The 7,664-nt window shown below is 36.5% G+C and overlaps 1 long non-coding RNA gene across 1 annotated transcript; it reads right to left on the minus strand.

Annotated features, from left to right (window-relative positions):
• Positions 1-1,065: 1,065 nt before the first annotated feature.
• On the minus strand, positions 1,066-1,904 carry LOC145004231 (uncharacterized). Its single transcript, XR_013662322.1, has 5 exons — positions 1,810-1,904; positions 1,654-1,722; positions 1,451-1,558; positions 1,248-1,366; positions 1,066-1,132 (listed from the first exon to the last, which is right to left on the minus strand). It is a non-coding gene; the product is annotated as an uncharacterized LOC145004231 (long non-coding RNA).
• Positions 1,905-7,664: the final 5,760 nt, after the last annotated feature.

Here is a 7,664-nt window from a genome sequence, read left to right on the forward strand (position 1 = left end):
GCTAATTTATTTGAAACTCTAACAACTCTTCAAAGAATTGGTTGTATAATAATAAATCTTGTATATGTTGGTAAAATACTATTATGAATGTATTGTTTTGAAAGAAATTCAATGATTTGGTACTAATGAGCTGTTAGCCGATAACCAATGTTTGAAACTATAATATTAGGAATTAATGGAGTCAATTTGACTAATTCTTGGTTTTGGAATGTATCTATGATAATATAAAACGCCTGAACGGAAAAACAAAATCCATACTACAAGACCTTTAGGGACGACAAATGTCGTCTCTATAGGTTAAAAAAGTCGTCCCAATAGGTGTCCGGGAGGACATGTCGTCCCTACAACTCTTGTCCTCATAGCCCCGTCGCAACAGATCTTTTTAGCCGTCGCTATAAATATTGTCACAATAGGTATCATTTAGAGACGACATGTCGTCATATTCTGGTTCGTCGCTATACGTTGTTGGTCTCCATAGATGAAGCTATAGAGACGACATGTCGTCTCTATAGGTATATCTATAAACACAACATGTCGTCTCTATATGTATATCTATAAACACAACATGTTGTCCCCATAGATAGAGATGTAATCGACTCGCCTTACTCCTTAGCGACAGTATGTCGTCGTGGTAGATACACCTTTAGAGACGACATGGCGTCTCTATAGATATACCTATAAAAACGACATGTCGTCTCTATAGGTATGCCCATACATCTGCTCCTTCTTTCTTTATATTTTCTCAGTTTTCACATCACAAAATTGCAAAATCAGTAAATTTACAAGTGTATAGTTCCCTATGTTTTCATTTCAATGAAATAACTTAAAACAACAAATAACAAAAAAAAATATCCATTAAATATCTATGGATTGTGGTAATAAATAACAAATCTACCACGAAATACTCTCAATACTTATTGAACAAATTTCACTACAAAAATATTTCCCCAACTTTTTTGCAATGACAATGTAGCTACCAAAAACATGCTCAAACCCTATTAAAAAACAAGATAATTTCACATTTTAAATTTCTTTGTGATTGATATAAACAAAGAAACACCTTAAGTTGGCTTTTTCATGTTATGCCCTGCACGGATAACTTCATCCTAAGAGCTGTGATGCAATCACCGATCTACAAAACAAAAAAAATGGTAAGCTATATATTTATTATTTTTTTTTTTTTTTACATTTAACTTAAAAAAGGGAAAATAAGAAAGTAGCAAAAGTTTTTAAAGGTATTTGCATACGCTGAGTTGATGATTTAGCAGTTGACAACGTAATTGTCGAAAATGCCCTCCATCTCAGGGTCAATTGGATCGCCTGCGTGTTGATTTAATCCAACAACATTCCCATTATCATGCTCCCCCTAATCAAATTAAGTAAGAGAAACTTTATTATATGAAAAGAAAGGAAAAAAGAAAAGAGAGACCAAGGGTATAATGGGAATTACAGTCAAAGAAATTCTGACGTCTTGTGTATCAAGTCCAGAATTTTCAGCAAGTGTCTTTGGCACAATAAGAAAAGCATCCGCAAAAGCTTGAACACCAAGTTGAGCACGCTAAAATGACCACCAAAAATATATAAAACTAATTAACATTTGGTTCACATGGATTAAAAAAGCTACAAATTATGAGAAGAAATTATCCAATTTACCCCTTTAACAGTTTTCTTCACTTCATTAATCAAATGTTGTCTGGCAACAACCTCAAAAGCACCAGCACCCTGAAATACATATTAAATAATAAATATGTTAGAAAGCATAATTTTTACATATATAAAGCTTAATTCAATTAATGTTAAAAAGTCAACGGGTGTTCTTATTGTAACAACTGCCTCATCTTCAATGGTGTTTTTTACTGATCACAGGCTATCTCTAACAGCATCCTTGATTTGTGTAATCGTGTGGTCATTCGGTCCTTTAATAATAATATAAAATAAAACAATTATCACCATTAAAACAAAAACAAATTTGAATTAAGATTTTTCAAATAAAAAAAAATGAAAATTTTAATTACCTTTAATTAAGATTGTGCAAGAGTTTGGATGCCTTACATTCTCAACAAAACTATACCTTTCTTCCCATCCAAGAACATCAGGGGCTAAATCGTCCACATAATTAACAGCTTCACCACCACATGCGAAATCTAAACGTTCCATGTTTCTCTTTTTAGCTCTTTGAAGAGCAACTATCTATCAAATTACCAAAAATACCCTTTACACGTTACAAACCATCCCCCACGTGGAATTACCAAAATACCCTTATGGATATTTACGAGTTACTTACCCCTACCCACACACCTGCAAGCACAAAGAAATTTAAAATGTGAAATTACCATTTTACCCTTTCTGGTTGATAACAACAAAGTTGTCATCAACACCACACACCTGCAAGCACAAAAAACTAACACACAATGCTGTCAGTTTCTTCATCCGTGTATAGGTATGTGAAAGATTTGGCTTCAACAAATATTTCTATATAACAATTAAAAGATATGAGAAGTGAGAACACTATTAAATGTTTTTGATTGTGTTAATTTATACAAGAAAGTTAAAATTTGCGTACTTTTAACTGTCTCATTTGTACGAAATGTTGCATTGACTTTGTTTCCACTATCAACATCACGAAGCTCAACCTGATCAAACAAACATACAAACACAATATTATAAAAAAGAAACACAAATCAAGATTACATGACAGTGCCTCCTTTTCCTTGAGTAGAATGTTGAGCTTTCACGACCTAGATCATAAGTGCAGGCTCTTAATACATATAGACACAAATAGTTGCTTTAAATGTGAAGTTACAAATGACCATTTATAAGAAGTTGCAAATGACCTCATAAGATGATATAACATAGTACCTTGAATGTGTTTTGGAGAAAGGTAGTAAAGGGACCAATGAGAATGCTTAAAGTTTGTGATCGACAGCATTAAGCTCTGATAGAAGTTCATTAAAACCCCAGCCAATTTATGGATCAACTATGATCCCATGAACACATTTGTAACATCCCCCTTTGGCACGTATCACAATATTGTTCGCTTTGGGCCACTCGGCACGAGGACTTCCCAGGGGGTCACCCATCCCGGTACTACTCCCGCCCGAGCACGCTTAACTGCAGAGTTCTTATGGGATCTGCTACCCTCACGGCTTTAAAACGCGTTGTGATAGGGAAGGTATCCACACCCCTTATAAGGAATGCTTAGTTCTCCTTCCCAGCCGATGTGGGATCAGATCTAACCCACTTTCACCCCCCATTATAGGGTTCGACGTCCCTGTCAAACACATCGACCCGTGCCCTAGCTCTGATACCATTTGTAACACCCCCCCTGGCACGTATCACAATATTGTCCGCTTTGGGCCACTTGGCACGAGGACTTCCCAGGGGGTCACCCATCCCGGTACTACTCCCGCCCGAGCACGCTTAACTGCAGAGTTCTTATGGGATCTGCTGCCCTCACGACTTTAAAACGCGTTGTGACAAGGAAGGTATCCACATCCCTTTATAAGGAAACGTTTCGTTCTCCTTAAGTGGGTTAGATCTGATCCCACATCGGCTTGGAAGGAGAACGAAACATTTCCTTATAAAGGGATGTGGATACCTTCCTTGTCACAACGCGTTTTAAAGCCGTGAGGGCAGCAGATCCCATAAGAACTCTGCAGTTAAGCGTGCTCGGGCGGGAGTAGTACCGGGATGGGTGACCCCCTGGGAAGTCCTCGTGCCGAGTGGCCCAAAGCGGACAATATTGTGATACGTGCCAGAGGGGGGTGTTACAAATGGTATCAGAGCTAGGGCACGGGTCGATGTGTTCGACAGGGATGTCGAACCCTATAATGGGGGGTGAAGGTGGGTTGCACCTGATCCTACATCAGCTTGGAAGGAGAACAAAACATCTCCTTATAAGGGGTGTGGATACCTTCCTTGTCACAACGCGTTTTAAAGCCGTGAGGGCAGCAGATCCCATAAGAACTCTGCAGTTAAGCGTGCTCGGGCGGGAGTAGTACCGGGATGGGTGACCCCCTGGGAAGTCCTCGTGCCGAGTGGCCCAAAGCGGACAATATTGTGATACGTGCCAGAGGGGGGTGTTACAACATTGGGGACACCGAAGTTCCAATTTTACCCCTCTCTTGGTTAAACAAACAATTTATCAAACTGATTGTTTCATCTTTTATGTAAAATTTATAGGAGGATTAGATAAATATAAAGCAGGACTTACATGGTATGGAGTGAACCAATCTATCAAACTGATTTCTTCCTCTTTGATGTATTAGAAGTTATATGTATCTTGACAACAATCGTGGAATTCAGAGTTAGAATCATATTTGGTAGTAACTCAAACATGTTAAAGAATTTTACCAATACATTTGGTGTCTTTTTCATAGCATTGTAATGTTAACAGGTAAGAGTTGAAAAACAACTGGAAATTTACTGTTTGATTATACTCAAACACTAAATCAGTGGACTTACCAGAAGACACACATTTTAGGGTTAGAGGAAGGACTTGGAGCTATTCGAATTTCCATGAATTGATTTGATATTAATGTAGATACCAGATGAATTTTGCAAGTTAAATTCTATATGCATGTTAGCTTGATTATCAGGAAGTAAGAATCATTCGAGCAGAGAGTGATTTTAATAAGGCAAATCAAGTCATGTTTATGAAGCTCAATCATAAACGTTTCTAATTTGTTAAGATCAACCGAACATAATCCAAACGTACTTCTAATATGTCCAACAAAGAAAAATTCAGGGATTATGATGATCATATGACTCCAGACTACATTAAAACATAACGAATTCAAAAACACATAACGAATAATGAGAAATGAATGGAGAATACCTGTGCTCCCAGGTCTGAAAGCCTGATTTGTAGAGGATGGAATGAAGAGGATTCGAATAATTGAACACTAAGCACTAACCTAGGTCACCGGAGTGGGGCGTGTATTCGTTAGAGTTTATAACCAGAGGTGAAAATGAAGCCGGTAGTTAAAATCGTCAGTGTTGAAGCTAATCGTCGGTCAGGAAATTGTCGATTGATCGATCGAGAGAGACAGAGACTGATGATTGAGCGTGAAAGAATGAAACGAAGGGGGACGCTCTCCTAATTTTGGGCATAGAAAGCTATGGGGACGACAAGTCATGGGTACAGGTGTTTCAAGAACGCGCCAAATCCACATCTTTTCCCGCTTAACACACTGAGACGAGAAGTCGTCGTTGTAGCCTCAAAAGTAAAAAAAAAAATCATCAGTCTGTGACAATAACATGTCGTCCCTATAGGTAGCCAATAGCGACGACAAATGTCGTCCCTATAGATCTCGTCCCTATAGATGCTTATTCTTGTAGTGATATGAGATAGATATGCACATTTGAAGTTAGAGGTTGAAGTAGACTTAAGCTAATGAATGTGTATTTCCTAAATATGCATCTTAAGGGGACCGTGTAAGATGATCAGAGTACATATATTTTATTCAAATGAAGTACAATGCTATTTTGGTGGATGTTTGACCAAAACACAATTATGTTTAAAAAAACAACTTGTGTAATGCTGAGATGCTCTTAGTACCAGGAATAAAGAGTAAGTCGGTCCTTAGCTTCATAAAACACCTTTCCACACCTCTATTAGACTAAAAAAGTAGGGGTCAACGTTTCTTAAGGCTCTATAAGACCAAGTTGAAGCAAGTGGAAGGGAATCAAGGGAGAAATGCAAAAACCAATCTCTCTTCACTTGAATCAAGGTAAACTTCTTTATTGATAATACCAGTTGTAAGAGTGGATGATTTACGAACCCTAAACCCTAAATGTTATTATATGATGAAGATAATGATAGACAAGAACTATTAGAGGATTAATTGCTTACTTGATGGCTTAAAACATGTTAAAAAAAGTATGAAGCTTGTGTTGTGGTGGTTTTGGAAATTTATATGAACAAACCCTAAATGGTAACTTGTTAGGAACATAGAAGTGAGACTGTGTTCTTGTAACACTCGCAGATTTAGACTAAACAATTAAGATATAATGAGGGATAAATATGATTTTTTGATAGAAGATTATTTAGGGTAAATAATCTTAACTAAAGTGATAGTTACATATAAAGAACTCTGAAATCCTGCTTTGTATGAAGAAGTTATGCTTCTTCGAAGTTTTGCAATTAAACCATCACAACTTTACATATCGTAAAAAGTGATTTTTTTTTATAGAGTACTTATTAGAAAAAGTAATTTAAATGAAATTCATAGTAGTAGCAGTATACAGTTCAGAAACTGAAATTGAAATTCATAGTAGTAGCAATATATAGAACATCCAAATCTGACTTCATGAGAGGAAGTTATGATTTTTCAAAGTTTTAGCGTAGCAGTATACAATTCAGAAACCGAAATTGTAATCGGTCGATTGTTAGGAAAACGATCTAAACGAGAGTTAAATATCTCATTAATAGAAATTCGTCGACATAAAGACAGACAAGAACGGACGTTGGACGAGAGAGTTATGAATTTTTAATAGTCTAATGTTATTAAAAATATAACTTTTAAAAATAAAATCAGAATTAACCACTGGAGTCTAAATGAAAGTTGTAGATCTCATTGATAGTTATGTGTAGATATAAAATGTGTCGAAAACAGAGCTCATATGAAGCAGATACAAAATTTTGAAGTTTTATAAAACAATTTTCATTTATGCATGAGCGCCAACAAGGTGTGCGGCGTGTCTCTGACGACCCACCCAATGGACAACATGTGTCAAACGCTTGTTGGAGCCACATCACCCACCCCAACTAGGTGTGTGGCATACTTCAGTTTCTAGCCTATAAATTATACGTTTCTTAGCTTATTTTCTCACATCTTTCCTTCGATGTCAGATAGTCGGCGATTCAAAGCTTTTGGGTTAGAGTTCTGTCGACATAATTCCTGGTTTTAATTAGAATCCTCTGTAAGTTGAGCTACACTTACTCTGCTTTAAGTTTTGTGACAACCCATAAAATGCATCACAAATCATCATTAATATTGAATGATGGGACATAAAAATGTAATAAGGACAACATTGTAAGCATCCAATATATTTTAATATATTCGAATTTTTCGTCCTTAAATACGTCAACTATTAGGCTAAAAAATAAGCACGCAAAAAGTCGTGTCACTTTGAGAGCATGTTAGCATATTTAGACTCTATAGATTACCGCGATTCCAAAAATATGAATTTCGCAAGAATCCGACACATTATGGGTGAGATATGAGATTTATAGTAAATAAATATCTACCATACTTAAAAAGTTACAACAAGGAAAACTACAAGGAGATTGGTCGATTTTTGGAAAAAGTCTCAAACTAAGCAATCATAGTACTACTTAAAGTAAGAATTAAGAGGCAAGGAATGCCTAAAACGGAAGCCATGTAAGATAGTGATGATTTTTTTAAAATTATAATGGCAATAATAGCTCGTTGAATAAGGAAAGTTGAAACTAGACAAAACGACCAAAAGTAAAGTTGTAGAGAATGACGAGACCTACACGAATATATAAGAGTCGTTAAAAATGAAGGTCGTACGCGAGAGTTACAAAATTTAAAAGTTGAATTTTCACCGTCACGCGCGATTGCGTGCACCTGACACCCGATACGTTGAGATACGAAATGACATGGCATAATGATATGAGGATACGTGGCAGCAATCTA

The sequence above is a fragment of the Lactuca saligna genome, chromosome 7 (genome assembly GCF_052625555.1).
Source record: "Lactuca saligna cultivar CGN05327 chromosome 7, ASM5262555v1, whole genome shotgun sequence".
NCBI classification, from domain to species: domain Eukaryota; kingdom Viridiplantae; phylum Streptophyta; class Magnoliopsida; order Asterales; family Asteraceae; genus Lactuca; species Lactuca saligna.